This window comes from Alligator sinensis, unplaced genomic scaffold (genome assembly GCF_000455745.1).
Source record: "Alligator sinensis unplaced genomic scaffold, ASM45574v1 scaffold701_1, whole genome shotgun sequence".
NCBI classification, from domain to species: Eukaryota; Metazoa; Chordata; order Crocodylia; family Alligatoridae; genus Alligator; species Alligator sinensis.
In genome coordinates, this window is record NW_005841915.1 from 1,601,572 (window position 1) to 1,617,871 (window position 16,300).

Consider the following 16,300-nt stretch of genomic DNA (forward strand, 5'->3'; position numbering starts at 1 on the left):
GGAGGCCCCACTCCACCCCCCGCCCTTCATGGGCCACCCATTGCACCACTGGGAGTTAGCCCATTAATGAATCCATGGCCTTAGTCCTCCTCTAGACCTCACCCAGATAAAGTCACAGAAGAGAAACAGAAATTATTTTGATAGTTGTAAAGATGGATTTAAGAAGATGATTGCAAAACTTAAACTGAATGAGAGACCATGCTACTTTTAGGCACATTTGCTCTAAACACCTGCTCACACGAAAAGTTCATCCAGCAAATCCTATGCATAAAGCTTGCACAACTTAAGCCCAAAGGTAGCCTGACCTTGACAAAGTGTAGGTGGCAGAAGAGAAACAGTGTGTGCATGTGTGTGTGTGTGTGTGTGTGTGTGTGTATGAAAAGGATAAACATGAAGACCCAAAATAACCTTTTGGTCCCCCCATAGATTAAGTACTTCAACTGATTACTCAGGTCCTTCAAATTAAGTTCATGGATAAGTGTTTGCAGGACTGAAACCTAGGAAGGGAGAGGAACATTTAAGAGAAAAATAGGATGGAATAGAAATAAAAATAATCTGATTAAAAATAACTAAGGGAAATAGTACAAGATAGAATAAAAAATAAAGGAATGCAAGTTTCTAAAAAGGGAAAGGTTAAGGCAAGCAACAGGGAGGATTTCTTGATACTAAGTTCCACTGAGCTGTGGGACCATCTCCCCGGGGACGTTGTAGAGCTCTTTTTGCTTGGAGCGACTAGAAAGCACTCTGACAAACAATCAGTCGCATGAGTAATCACATTGAAATGAGTTTCAGGACCTTAGTATGCACAAAGTGCTGTTATACCTGAACTGCAGGGGCAAACTGATGTTGGTAGAGAAAAGGGTCAAAGAGATTGAGCACCCAAGACTGGAGCACTGGTCAGTGGAAGCTGTTGGGTCTCAGCACCTCTAATAATAGGCCCTACATGACCTAATAGCTCTCTTGGATTTCCAGTATTTGTCGAGAGCTCATATTGCTCAGGTTGTCTCACATGAGAAGGGACAGTCTCTGCTCAGGGCAGCAGCTGCTATTTTAGCAGGGTTTGCTCTAATGAGGTACAACAGTGGGTTTACACACAAGACTGACTCATCAAGGCCAGCCCCTTGTATTGCAGGCACTATCTTAAACAAATAGGGTCCAGATTCAAAACCATTAGGGTTTTCTTCTCCCGTTACTGGTATTGGAAGGGCTGTTGCAGAACCTTTCTGCTCAGATGATAAGAAAGCTTCCCATTTCCAGCCTGCATGTTTTTACATGTAATGAAAAACATATAAAGACAAAAAGGAATTTAGTGGGAATCGGTTCCTCACTCCCGTGGCATGGTGGGTGTAGACTTAAGGACACAAATTAATTGATCCTCAAGGCACCCTCGTTGTTGTTGCATAAATATGGGATTGCAAGAAAATAGTCCCCATCTCGCTGGAGGTGGTGCCTCACTGTCAGCCTAAGTTAGGCACAAAATTCCCAGAGAGAGGTAGGTTTTAAACGTCATCTCTCAGCATTTCCCACCAGCTGTTCCCCACTCAGTATACTGGTTTGTCTGGACGTCTGTCTTAGATGTTTTTGTCAGGCCTTGCATGGCACACACAGATCACTAATCTGGATCTAAAGATTCCTATTTTGGGACATTTGGGAAACCTGGGATTCAGTACCTCTTTGTGGGCCTACTAAATTACAGAATCACTGGATAAAATACAATAAAACAGTGTTGGAAGTAGAGAGAGGAACCCAGGATTACCCATCCCTCAGGTAATTGCTCTCATCATTTATCTGCTGCATCAGGCTGCTTCTTGCTTAGTCTCCATCCCCATGAACAATGACAGCTCCAATGAGGGGGGGTGGGAGTGAACATCCCCCTCGCCCAACTCAGCATTGGGTATAGTCTGTGGGATCTATGGGCTCAAAGCCCCTCAGGCTGAGGAAGTACCCGACCCTCCCATGTGCTAGGAAAGGGTCTAGCACGTACTTTGTAGATGTGAATGGCTCCACCTTTTGCTCGTCCTCTTGCTTTTAAACGAAAAGAATAAGCCAGTCATCCATGCCTAAAAGGATGATTTAGCCATCTATATACGGGAGGAGGTTTTGGGTTCTGAATCCCAAGCTTGCACAGGCACCTAACCCTGCTCCTCACAAATGCCCTTCTTCTCAGCGTTTACTATTGGCCAGTTTAGGCCTTCCCCACATTCAGCAATCCCAATCTTAATCTCCAGTCCCCTTATTAACTCTATATGCAACTCCGGTATCTGGCTCAGGTTTGTGAATTCCACACCCAGAGCTGGCAACCTTAGTGCTAGGCATACTGAGGCTGACCAGTTTTATACCTATGCCCCTCTGTAGATCTGGATCAAAATCCTTTAATAGATCTAGCCTGTAATCCTTTCTCTCTTAAAAAAAAAATATATATATATATATATATATATATATATATATATCAGCAGTATCAAGTTGGCCTTAATTCTAGGGTCTCTCTTCTGGGTTTTTGGATTATTTCAACAGTGGGAAGACAAGAGCTGCCTGCCCACCCCTGACACGCCTTGTTATGCCTGGCTGCTGCAGGATCCCATCCTTTTCATATGGTAAGCCTCCCTAAATCTGCTTGTTTCTCCTGTGATTCATTCGTTCCCTCATTCCTGATGTGATGGCATGGCACATCTGCAGGCATTCTCATGTGAAAGGAAAAGTAATGTTATTGCTAAATAAAATGGGCAATGGCATGATGGCAGAGTGGTTAGTGTCTTGCTGTGGTCCTAGGAGTGGCCAATTATTTGGCCCAGGGGCCACACAGGGCGTTTTGATGAGTTCCTGCAGGCCAGGTGAGCCTCCACTCTCCACCTCCTTGCAAAACTCACCAAAACTCACTATGTGGGATGGGGCCACAGGTGGATGGGGAACAGTGTTCAGGAGCAGGATCACGGGGCAGGGGTGCACCATGGTGACAGTGCGTGCTGGGACAGGGGCAAAGCTGCAATCTGCTGCCCGCATGCCCCTGCAATGGGCATGGGGAAAGCAGGCAAGGGCATGCAGGGAGCTCTGCCCAGCCCTGCGCTGTCACTGCCCCAAGATCCAGGCCCTGGCTCCAGAGGCAGCTCTTCATCCAGCCACGTGCCCTGACTACACAGCTCCCAGCTGGTCTCCATGGAGAGCCCAGGATCACAGAGCAGGGACAGCGTGGGGCTAGGGCTGGAGCTAGCGCACAGCCCCAGTTCTGCAGGCAGGGATGTGCAGGGAGGCAGCTCTTCATCCAGCCACGTGCCCTGACTACACAGCTCCCAGCTGGTCTCCATGGAGAGCCCAGGATCACAGAGCAGGGACAGCGTGGGGCTAGGGCTGGAGCTAGCGCACAGCCCCAGTTCTGCAGGCAGGGATGTGCAGGGAGGGCCAGAGCCCAGGGCAGAGCTGCAATCTGCTCCCTGCATGCCCCTGCCCTATGGGGGAGGTGAGAGGGGTATGGAGCGGCGTGCAGTGGAGGCATAGACATGCATGTGTGTCGGGGGGCGGCTGCCTCAGTGCTAGGTCCCAGTAGCCGGCTAGGGGTGAGGCAGGGGAGGAGGCGATAGGGGAAGTGTTGCAGTACAGCTCACCTGTTTGATGCACTTAGCATCTGCCCCTGCGCCACTCTGCATGGAGCTGAGTCCTGCCCACTCCCACTCAGGCAGTCCATGTTACACCCCATTCCACCCCACCCACACCCAATGGCCCACCCCGGCCAGCATGCTCAGCTTCCTGGCAGGGGCTGCTACCAATGTAGCTGTAGCCACCCTTGTACTTCTCAGCATCCCTCACCTCCAGCAGCTCCTCCTGCTCCTGCTCCTACTGTACCACTCTAAGTGGGGAGAAACCCTCAGCCAGGTGGCTCCTTGATATGCTCCAGTTCAGTAAGTAAGGATTCTCTTTTAAGACCTGGCAATAAATATATCACACCTCAGATACCTGAAAGACCCCTGAAAAATATCCTTTAAGAATCTTGCCTTCTGATCTTCCCTATAGTCCAGTAATTCATGCCAGTTCATTAGTTTAGGGCTGAGGTTCTCAAACTTGTTTGGGTTGTAGGCTATTTTTTAAGTTTATTGTCCTGCCAAGTACCCATATGATCCCACGTTAGACATAATAATAATAATTAAAAAGTGCCACTCTCATGAGCCCACTGAGCCGCTCCAAAGCCAGACTGCAATCATGAGGCCACTCCAGACTTGCCCCCAGTACAAGGAGTGCTTGAGAGCAGGCACTGGGGACAAGTCCAGTGCATCTGCATCAGCAAGCTTCTGGTCTCGGAGCATGCCCATGGTCTCAGGTAGGAAGTGTATGTGTGAGGGGGATGTGTATGCCCACCTACTCTGAGATCTACACACAAGCCATACATAAAGTTCTACTCTTTTTATTCCATGTCTTTCATTTATGTTTACCCTTTCTCTTTTTCGGCTCCCCGTTCCTTCCCCTTACATTTTCTTTAGAAGGTTGCTGCATATCCGCAGGGGTACATATGTCACGAACACTGGCCTAGGGCATCAACCACCTTCTCCATATCCACTGCATTGTCTTTAGTGTATTGCATTTCTTATGTTCTTTTTATCCTATTAAGTGTAAAACCAGTGTTTCTTCTTGCATCCAGAGAGATCTCTCCCTTATTATTGCAGAACTTTCCCTTTCAATTATGTTCCATGAAAACCCCAAGCCTCTCTATCTCCTATTGAATTTCACAGTCTCTCTTATTGTCTTTATTTGATGAGGCGGGTATCCATGAAGATAAAGTCATTCCCCCTGGATCACTTATCCTGTTTCCAGTTTAAAGGAGCTGGCAGCTTCCCCATTCTCACGGTCCTGCCTTACTTATACATACACACTCTTCTAAGATTTCAAAACCTTGCAGTCATTCCAAACTTCTGAAGCCTCCGAGGCCATGAAAGGTACAGAATGATTTCTAATATTCAAGGAGCTGCAGGTAGTGTTATCCAAGTGGTGCCAACTTACAATACCAAGTGACTAAGAGACTTTCGAGATCCAAGGCAATGTGTAAAAACAAACAGAGGAACTCCTAGAAGCGAGAAATAAATGTTGTCCTTGGATTTAAAACAAAACAAAAGCAAGCTGTGAACATGTCTTTAGAGGCGAGCGAGCGGCAGACCGTGTGCTCAGTCATGTAATCATCATGCAGCAGGTGGTGTGTGACTCAGATAGCCAGAAGTTATGGTGCTCTGTCTGGATGACAAGTCTATTTGGAGCGACAGCTGCCTACATGTGTAAGGGGTGCTCAGACTGATGGAAGCGCACTCGACAGGTGCCTGCTCCTTAGCTATATCCACCCCAGAACTCTTTGGTCCCCTCCGCCACCTCTTTCAGGAATGGGCATCTGCTTCCCATTGCTGGAAATTCATGTCAGGCACTCTCAGGTACTGTGCAGTATTATCCCTTCCTCTTCTCCTTGGTTGGCCACCCAGTCAAACTCCCTGTGCATGGCCTTCCAAGTTTGATTATACATTTGAATATGCTTGATACATAATATTCAAATGTGAAACAAAACTGTCTTTCTTTAATATCTTCCTTAAAGTGCATTTTCATTTTTCCTTACTAAGAATATAGAGTGTTCAGGTGTTGCACTGTTTAAAAATGAAGCCAAGTAGCTACCACGTGCAAAAACTCATGAAAGGCCGTTCGTCCTCCACATGCACTACTAGAGCAGTGGAAGCTGTGTAGCTGGAGTGTCGTTTTGCACTAAGGCTGTTCTCACTGCAGCCAGGCTTGCTCAGAGTACTATCTGAGCAAGGAGAGGCTGAGAGACTTGGGGACTCTTCAGTCTAGAGAAGAGAAAGCTCAGGGGAGGCTTGGTGGCAGCCTACAACTTCATAAGAGGGGTACATGAGGACCTGGGAGAACAGCTGTTCACCAGAGCTCCCCAAGGGATAGCAAGGTCTAATGGCCATTAACTCCAGGAAGGCCAATTTAGACTGGATATAAGAAAAAAAATCTTTACGGTGCATGTGTCCAGGGTCTGGAGCAAACTCCCCCCAGAGGTGGTGCAAGCACCTCCTCTGGACTCCTTCAAAAAACAGCTGGATTTATTTCTTGCTGGGGTCACTTGATCCCACTTGACTTCCCGCCTATGGCCGGGGGGCTGGACCCGATGATCTCATGAGGTCCCTTCCAGCCCTCAATGTCTATGAAATCTATAGCTTGAACTAACCTGTTTCCAAATTTTGACATGAGAATAGTAGCATTTCTCTCCCTAGCATTTCAAAATAGTAGCATTTCTTTAAATACATTGCAGATTGTGTGCACACATACAAGAATACTAGAAGCTATAAGTCCCAGACACAGCCATCACACTGGTACAACTCCAGGGTAATGCCACTGAAGTCAGTTGGCTATCAATGCCAGGCATGGAAAATTCAGCCCTAGTGTTTCACTAGACTTAAAGGAACGTTATTGCAACAGAACAGTAGCCAGAGTAGAAAGGTAACTCAATTTGGAAATAAACAGCTCTGCTTCACCCCAATGCTTTCTTCTAAAACACATCTTACCTTTCTCTGCCTCAGCACTTATTTGGCAGCTGGAAACCATTATCTTGTGTCATGTTGCATTCCACTGAGATTGGGCCTGATCCTTCTCACACACCGTTATAACTTGATTGATTTCAGTGAAGTTACTTCTGCTGTGGTGTAAGTAAAAGGAGAGTCATTATGGCTAAATGATGATCCAGGAGAAAACCTGGGGATATGTTCTAAACCAGTGCTTTTATTTTGTGCTGGAGTCCTTGAAAAATTCTATTTGGGGTTGTCAGTAGGGATTAATGGAAACCTTTTCTATTATACCACATTTAAGCACAGAAAAATATGACTGTAGGGTAAACCACCCCATGATGAATTGTATATATTGAGGTTTTAGTTTGAATTTAAAATGGTGGCATTCTAATAAATTTATCATGGTTCAGAGTTTTATTGGTCAAGTGGGAATGTTTTACTTCACACACAAAAAGATAGCGTCCTCCCTTGGGCCTAATAAATTAAAGCCATTTCAGATTTTCATGTAACAAAATAATGTTCGTATAGGAAATAAATCAGCAAAGGGTTTAAAGAGAAAATGTTGCTATGTGTGTCTCTTTAAGTCAAATTGACTGTTTTATCAATGTGCCTTAGTCTGGAGACCTTTGTACTTAGTATTTATTAGCAGTAGTTTATATAAGCATAGAGTTTGTTGGCAGCATTTGTTGTATTCCTTCTGGAGCCTTTGAGGTCATTTATGCATTCTAAATTCTTGCAGTGCTTGTTATACACCCAGGCTTCACCTCCTGGCAATGTTTGTTCTGTGTGTCCCAATGGTTTTAATAGTATTGCCTAGCTTAGGAAATCCCTCTGGTCATGCTAAATATTTCCCTTCAAGACCCTTTCTTCCCCTTCTATACACACAAATGCCTTTTTCCCCCATTCCCAAGAGAAACTTCCTTTCACTTGATGCTCTGACTGCTGGGAAATTACTCATGCATCGGTGCTTTAAACTCCAAAGCTAAGGGCATCCCAAGGAAATGAACCTCAAGTGAGCCTCTCCGGGCATCTAGTCACCCACAACAGCAAACAGGCAGCACACAAGCACTCTGCTACATTCGTCAAAAAGTCTGAAGGAACCACAGTGCCTCATCAGATCTAAAGATTGCCAATAGGGATATACAAAAGAGTAAAGAAAATGCTTTTCTGGAGGCTCAGTGAAGTTGGGCCATGTCTTGAATTTCCCAGTGTGCTGGCTAACCCAAGCCTATAAATATTAAAACATAATGATAAGTTCTAGGCACAATATTCTCCCAGTGATGCATTGTTTTCCACTGTAAAAAGCCTACATAGGCAAGCAGGGGAATTTTTGTATCTTGCATCTTTAATGTGGGTGCTTTTATAATTAGCAGGCTGTTCAGGACAGCTGCACTGTAGACAGTTCAGCTGTTCATCATAAGTCTGCAAAGAAGCTGGTTGCCACCGACAAGCTCTGAGGTGACCCCAGTAAGTTATTCTCCTTAAGCAAGTCACAAACAACCCATCTGTGACTTTTATACATGTTCTTCTAGTCCCTCCCCTGTCCAGGTTTATCACTACAATGCCGTATAACATCATCCTGGATGGCTGGGCTTAGAGCTACAACTGCAATGCTGTATTTTCAGTATGGTAATACTAAAGTGGGTTATAAAGAAGAGCAACCAAGTGCTGTAATGACATGGAAAAGCCATTGGTTTCAACTGAAGAGCTACTTTGAGATAGTCAAGACCTCTTAAGCAAATGTTGTGCTACACCAGCGTTGTCTGACTGTACAGAAGCCCATAGTGATATGTCAGACAGACACTGTAGCAATGATAGTCAGTGCATCAAGGACTTCATCCTGCAATTCCTTACTTACGTGAGCTGCCCCACAGGTGTTGATGCGATTGTCCATGCAAGACTGAGGATCATTTCCATGAATAAGCAGGAAAGGGTTCCAAACATCCAGGCTTTTCTTAGCACAACTAAAGTACACTCATTGCAATTAGTGGAGTACTATGAAGCAGGAAATAGCCCACGTCCATATGAGTGCACAAGTGCAGGGGCATGCCCCTTTCTCCCGGGCACAGCAAATTGACCGAGGTAGGGTTGGGAAGGCTGAGGCCAGCACCTGGGCTGACCCCAGCAGCCTTACCTGCGGTTCTGGGGGTCTCCTGGGGCAGCAGTGATGCCAAGTCAGCTGCTCAGAGCCTGGCCAGCAGCCAGAGTGTGGGTCTGGCTGGCCAGGCTGTTTCTGGCAGTGCATGCTGCTGCGTCATGTGCCACTTTATTTAGTGGCAGGTTTGGGGGGTTTTTGACACAGGGATGTCCTGGTGTCAAAAGAAGCCGCCATGCTGCAAATTAGCAGCACAGCAAATGAGTGCACATACACACTCATCAGGTCATGCCTAAGGACTCTATACTTGGAGTCTGCACTTTCTATTAAGTGCCTAACAGTAGCCAGCAGGGTGCTCTCTCCATGCAAAGGAGGATTGAGAGTGAACCAAAATGGAGCCTTGGGTCACAGCTCATGTGGAGAGCAAATCTATCAACTACGAGTATGGTAAGCACAAATCAGCAGTAGATCTGTAGCCAGTCTGCACCCTGACAAGGATGATTCCATGTCTCAAATCCTCTACAAGCCTTTGGCTTATTAGCTGGCTTTAGATGATAGCCATCTAATTATATACATCTAATTATCCATTTTATGAACTGGGCCAAAGTGTAGCCTAAAGAGGAGCTATACTATGAATAGTGGGCATTGTAAAGCTTTACCTTTTGAGTTTCCAAATGTGTCACATTTGCACTGTATGCAAATATAAATGTCTTCCCCACTCCTACCCCACCCCGGCAGTCTTGAAGCCATCCTATAAACACTGAAAATCAAACTGGGTTATTTAAATCCTGATGCCACCCACAATACAGATGTTGCAGTCTCAGTTCCATTGACAATCCTGTTGATGCGACTCAGATCACCTAGCCCATGGCTGTGCTGGTTCGAAAGAGCCAGTGCCAGTTAAATGTATCAAAAATGAATTGCACCAATAAAGTAAACCTGGCTACAAGACACATGCAAGGAAGCAGATCTGTTGCATAGGCAAATATCTCAGTGACTACTGTTATTAGAATCATACTCGAATATGCTTGAAAGACTGAAGTTAAAAAGGGTTGGAGATCTGGACAAACAAATTTACTATAATTAATATATGAGTTTTCTCAAAAGTATGTCCTTTATGTGGATTTTTCTTTCAGTTGCCTTTTGAACAGCACTAAGTAACGTTATCTGAAACATTTACAAAAGCAGAGAGAAAATAATGGCTAGAATATTAAAGCAGCTTCCACTACTGGCACACACAGTAACAGAGCTCAGCCATGTCTCAGGTGCATCCTGGCTTGTGAATTCCTGGATCTTTGTTCCTGATTGCCTTTCTACTGCCTATATGGGGGCAGCAAAGAACAGGAATATGCAAAAATCCTGTTTTTGATGTGCTTGATGGATGGGCATGTTTTCACTACAGGGAAGTGCCCTGCTCATTAGAGCACAGCAGAAATCACACATAAACACCTGTAAAAACAAAGGTACCCCTAGGACTGGTTGCTAAGCTTAGAAGATACATTTTTTCTGCTTTTAATGCACTCATAAACTTTTCAGGATCAGGCAGTAAATTAGAATGATTTCTTTCAGAGGAAGGTAGAGGTGGGGTTTTGAGTCTCAGCATGATGTCCCTTTGAAGTACTTATTTTTAAAAGCAGCAGCTAATGCACTTGGCTGATTAAGGTAATGCAGTTGAGTTGAGGATGCAAATGTGCCTTATTAGCTGAATGAATTTAGCTCAGTTTTTCTTGTAACATAACCATCACTGGGCACTGGTCCACATCTCAAAAAAACCTAATCATAAATATGTCCCAAGCTAGCATGACTGATTTGCAATCTAATGCTCTGGGTGCCCCAGGGTCAGGGATGGAAGAGGAGAAGTATGCGTAGGAGACTTTTCAAGGGGGGTAATTTAGGAATGTGACTGCTTAATTATGGATGCTCTGGAAACTGCAGAAACTGTCAAAGGTGACAGTAAAATTGGCAATGACAGGAAGCAGCTCCAGACCCCCAGCTCCATGATGCAAATCAATGCACATATTATCTCAGTAAAGTGCAGCAGTGGAAATGGTCAGTACAGTTGTCTGTGGCTTAGAATTGCTGGTTGCATGTATCTTTGATAGGAAAAAGGGGTCCTGGCTTTAGCGGCCAGTCACAGTGCATGCAGGCAGCCATAAGCCTTATGCATCCTATTGCTCAGCATGTGTTATACCTTCCACTCTCACAAACCCACAAAAGACATCAGCCTGTTTCAGCTTGAGAATCTAGAGCCTTAGTTCAGGCTAGATCTTTGCAGCTCAAGACAGCAGTCATCACACAGCTTGTAGGTGACAGCAGAGTAGTAACTGGAAAGCAAAAGGCCTTTTTCACCTGATTGCAAACCCTAAAAATGCAAATTAATTGGACTTCATTGATACAGGATAAGCAGAAGTCATCAGCTGGTGCTGTAACATGGAGGCTTATGGTTATGGTAGCCCCCCCAATTCACAACCTGTGATTTGCATACAGGTCCAAGCGGTCTCTCTGCCACTGACCCAGCACAAGGACATTGTGTGATATAAAAATCACAGAACGATACACTCAGTCCCTGACCTGTTACCGGTTTCTTCTCTCACAGCGGGTTGTATTTGCAGCAGTTCATGCCTACTTCAATCACATGAGACAAAGCAGAAAAAGAGGAGAATGCCAGGCCACCCTGCCCCGCCATCCTATCCACATACACTTTTTCTTATAAACACCGCTATCACACAACTAGCATGAATATTTTGGTTTGCCATATACCAGTTGCTATAAAAATGCCATTTTTCTTGCAGCTCACTTGTAATATTGTTGCCTACTAGCCTGGTCATTGAAATCCCAGGAGCTGACGCTCAGATCTGCTGTGACCCCTGCAAGAGCCCGTCAGCCCCGTCTTCACTACTCCTTTGCAAGGTTATAAAAGTATATGTTATAGTCATATTCATAATTTAATAGTTACCAGTATACAATATAGTTTAATTATAAAAGCTCGTTGAAAATATCCCAGTGGACCTCAGTTTTCTGCAGGAAAATGTTGTTTGGACGATATCTTAGTGTTTTCCCAGAACTTGCTGGATTTCATTGGATGTTTGCAGGAAAGTATCAGAATGTTTTTCTTCAACTTTAGTACAGAGTTAGTTAACAGAGTATGCCGGCTTATAAGGTGCCGGTTAACACAGTTTTTGCTGTATTTCAAGTTTTGGTACATGATTTAATAGAGACATCAGACTGCTTTGATGTTTATATCAGATGATATGCTTTTAGGCTGTAGTTTATATTACTAAAGTTCAAATGAAGTCAAAGCAAAACTTTTCAATTAGGTCATATCAATTACTTTCAGAATATTTCATTTAAAAAAATCTGGGTTTTCATCATTTCATTCAAATTTCATGTGAAACCTAATTTTAAAAACTTGGAATTTCATGTGAAACAGGGATTTTGTTTCTCATTTAATGCTGCTCATTATGTTCTATTACATTTTACCCCTCTGCTCTTCCAAGGTAAGATACTGTGCTTTTTCTGACTATGTTGAGAGGCAAATAACCCTTTGGATATATCCAGATATTTTGGGAGTGCATATTGCCATGTACTGTCCAACCCCCAACATATACCTGTACTACTGAATATGGAACAGGTGTGTCTTAACCATGCTAGCTCTGTGGTTGGCTAGGAGGACTTTGACCTTGGTAGTTCCTGTGTCCAGGACAATCCTTTCCCTGACATCTTCTGCCCTAGTTTGGTCAATGCAGCCCCTGCCATCTCTCAAAACAAAGAGGTACCTTTCTTAGATACCCTTCTCCCACCTTGCAGATCTATACACATATTTCCTAACTTTGTTTGAAACATGAATCTGCGATGCCTAGAAATCCCCTGTGCTAGATGTACAAAAAACCCAATTAATGGTCCTTGAGTGAGTGGCTAAACATGCTGATTAATTGTGCCTTCCACATGGCTGAGACAGAAGCACCTGGCTGAGCGAGCTCGAGGGCCCCGCACAATGTTGGATGAATATGATCTGAATGCATAGCAAGAGTAACCAATTGCCTTGGCGCACACAGGCTCCAGAGCTCTGATTGGACTTCTGTGTAACTTAACCTTGGGTGCCTAAGTGAGTAGTGAGCCCCTGTTCAAATATCCAATGGTCCATCTGGGTTAGGAGCAAATGACAAAGTCCACTGTTCATTAGCAGAAGAATAATGATGGCGGTGTGCTAAGAAAAAAGCACCTCATCTCCTCAGGGCTTGGTTGCACTCTGCTCCAATCAGCACCATCAGCCTCTTTCTTCAGACAAGCTTTTCTCTTATATTACGCCATTAAAAAAAAAAAAGTCACCGGTTTTCATTTGACTCAGCCTGTAAGAACTGAGTCGAGGCTATTTGACACCCGTCAGCTTAACAGCTCTAGTGACATCCTAAAGCTCGATGGGTTGAGTCCCAGTTTGCAAGCTACCTGTAGTACATATAAAGGGATGGAGACAATATAACACTGGCAGCCTCCCTTATCTATGTCAGCAGCCAAGGGAGAATGATTGGGTCAGCCCTTAAAGCAGTTTCTGTTACAGAAACAAAGACTGTGAGGTCAAAAGTTTCTTGAAGGTGCCCTGGAAAAGAAAAAGCCAATTGTTTGTGCTCTAGTGGGCTGTCTGTGATGTATAAAGAATGTCTGAAAGTTATTTTATTCCCTTCTTTCTATTTCTATTTTCATTTGAGTTTCAGGTCATCTCATTTTTCATTTGTATTACCTAAGTTACCTATGGTACCTAAGGTCTCAACTAAGATTTGAGCCAAAATACTCAAAGCCCTGTACAATCACATCGTAGTAAGAGAAATCTCCTTCTGGATAGATAGTCTAATGAGAAAAGACAGAGGGAGGTTGTTTTTTTTTCCCCCTGTTTTATGAGAGGAACTAATAAGGTAGAGAAAAGACAAGTACATTTCCCAAGAACACAGACGGGTGGCAGAGATAAGACTAGGATGCAGATATCCCTTTTCATAGTCCAGTGTCTTAACATGCTGCCATCTCTCTTTTGGTCTCCTCTGCAGGACTATATTAATGAGTAAAGAATCTGTAGGATGATATTATAAAGAGAAAGAAACCTTGACCAGTTGTTAGAGAAGGAATGCATAATTCAGAGTCAGACTTCTTTGCCTGCTTTGTCTAATTGGGACATCTCTTTATGAAGATTCGATGCTCATCCCTTTCAAATGACAACAAGGAAAACACTCTGGTCTTCCAAGGAGTGTACTCATAGAAAGCAAGACTATTATTTATATTTTCAGGCAAAAATAAGGCGTTTATGCCCATGAGAACTAAGGAAAAAGGAAGCGCAGATCTAATTTTGCTTTAACTTTGCAAGTTACTTTTAACAGAGAGAGGTACAAACAGTGACAAAACGGTCAGCTCCTCCTCAACTTCAAATGACATTAACAGCCAGTAGTCTGAAGAAATCAATCACCCTTAGGCACTGCATACTTTGGCTAAGAATGCTCAGCCGGATCCGTCTGCTTTTATTCAACGAATCTGACTTTCCAAAGGGCCATATCTGTGATGTGCTGTATTGGCAGGATCTATTTTCTACCATGGAAGCCTAGTTACTAAACACAAAAATGAATCTTTTGCTGATTTGGGCAGTATTGATGTGTTGAAATTGTTTAGTTGTTGCACGTGTGATAAATGGTTATGGATATGAACCCTGTTCAAGGACAGAACATTGGGTATTCAATTGGCCATATATCCCTCAGCTGAGAAAAAAGTCTTTATTATTAATGTGGGCTAAAATAATGACTCACAAGTTTAGCTAGCATATTTTTTCAGGGGACAGAGTCAGGGGCATTTGAAATAACCTCAGAAATATTTCTGAGCATATATATAATAATAAGCTAGCATATATATAATGTGCTAAATATTAATTTTCATAAGAACCAATCTCTTGGTTACATCATGGCAGAACTTCATCTGACTGAATGTTATGGCACTGAACCTTTTATTGAAATTAAGGATAGTTTAGATGTGAAAAATCAGGGAAAAGAAATCAAAACAAGGACATCTAATCAATTATGAAGTGGTCTCAATGGAGAATATGAAAACCCCATCACTCAAGCCTTTCTAAGCTGGAGAGAACAAAATACTTTCATATGTGTCATAGACGATGAATCTTACAACAACAGGGAAGTACAACGAGTGGCACAGTTTTTTAATATTTTGAGTTTTTTATGATTTTGTAACTTTTCTGTGTCGTGTTGTTTAACAATATTAGGAGATGCTTTTCCTAGTCAGACCTGGGAACTGTTCTGACTTTCAGTCCACTAACAGCTGTATCCAGACCCTTGTCACAATAAGGTTTTAGCCCTATAATGAACAGCAGGTCTAATCCTCACCATGTAACTACTTCAGTCTGCCAATTTAGAAGGGCAGGCATCACCAGGAACCTTATAAGACTTGCACAGGGCTTGTAGGGATGGATAAAAGAAAGGTGAGTGAGGACTTTAAAAAGGAATAACGTTTGAACATCCTTATAGAATCCTATTTCTATTGTTTCAAGTAAGAAAAACAGGCAAGCCTTACTGCTTTCACAGGGAAGTCTCTTAATTTCTTGCCATGTATTTCAGTCATAGGGCAAAGCAAGAGGTCATGAATAGAGAGTTAGATGTATTGACTTTATATTGAAATGGTTAGGTTTTGTCATCACTGTTGTTCACCTTAGCGTGACTGATAGAATTGTTCAGAGACTCAGCAGTGTATTTCCTCTTTCTTAAACTTTAGAGAAGCTGAACTTGCAGAACGTCAGATGGTAAATAGTCTGATTCCACCATAGCAGATAAAAATGATCCTGACAGAATGATGCCATGTCAGACACAAGGGTTGTTGTCCTAGGGTGATTTCAGTATTTTATGCATGACTATTTCATGAAAAATGCATATTCAGTCCTTGGACCGAGAACTAGAACCCAAAACTCAGCTTCCCAAGTCAGTCCCCTAGCACTAGGCTAGACAGGCAGGTCCCCTTCCCTTGAGCTAAAGAACTCTGAATTATTTTCTCCAAAGCAGGAGAGCTTCAAAACGAGGAAGTGAGAATATTCCTCCTGCAGTCCAGAAGAGCCTATAGCCAATGGTTGTGGCACTTTAGTCTCCAAGCCTAGGGACAGACATTACACACAAACTGGTTTAAGTGATTAGAAACTGGTTTCAACCTGTAACAGAACAGAACAGATGTTCAGTGCACATAAACCAGATTGAGAATATCTGAAACCAGTTTGAGATAAACCTGGTTGAATGTAGTATCAGACTTAACTGATTTGGCTCAAACCGGTTTATGCAATGTCTGTCCCAGACCCCTTGCTGGTTTAAGATGAACCAGACTCCCCCAGAATCCCAGCATGCTCTCTGGGCTAGGCGGGGCTCTCTGCTCCACAGCAGGGCTGGTCCCTCTCCTCTGCTCCCTGGCTGCAGTCTTTGCAGGCATCTGCCTGGCTTCTGTTCCCCCTGCCCCCTGCTAAGCAGGCATTCCCCCGTCCCTCACAGACACCTCTCAGCATTAGCTAGCAGACCACATGCTGGCTACCTCTCACCTGTGGCACACAGGACAAAGACAGGGTCAACAGCTGGCTGGTAATGTCCCTCTGTTTTCTTAATAGGGTGAGAAACACTGAGTTAGAGGGGATAAACATTCCCTTCCG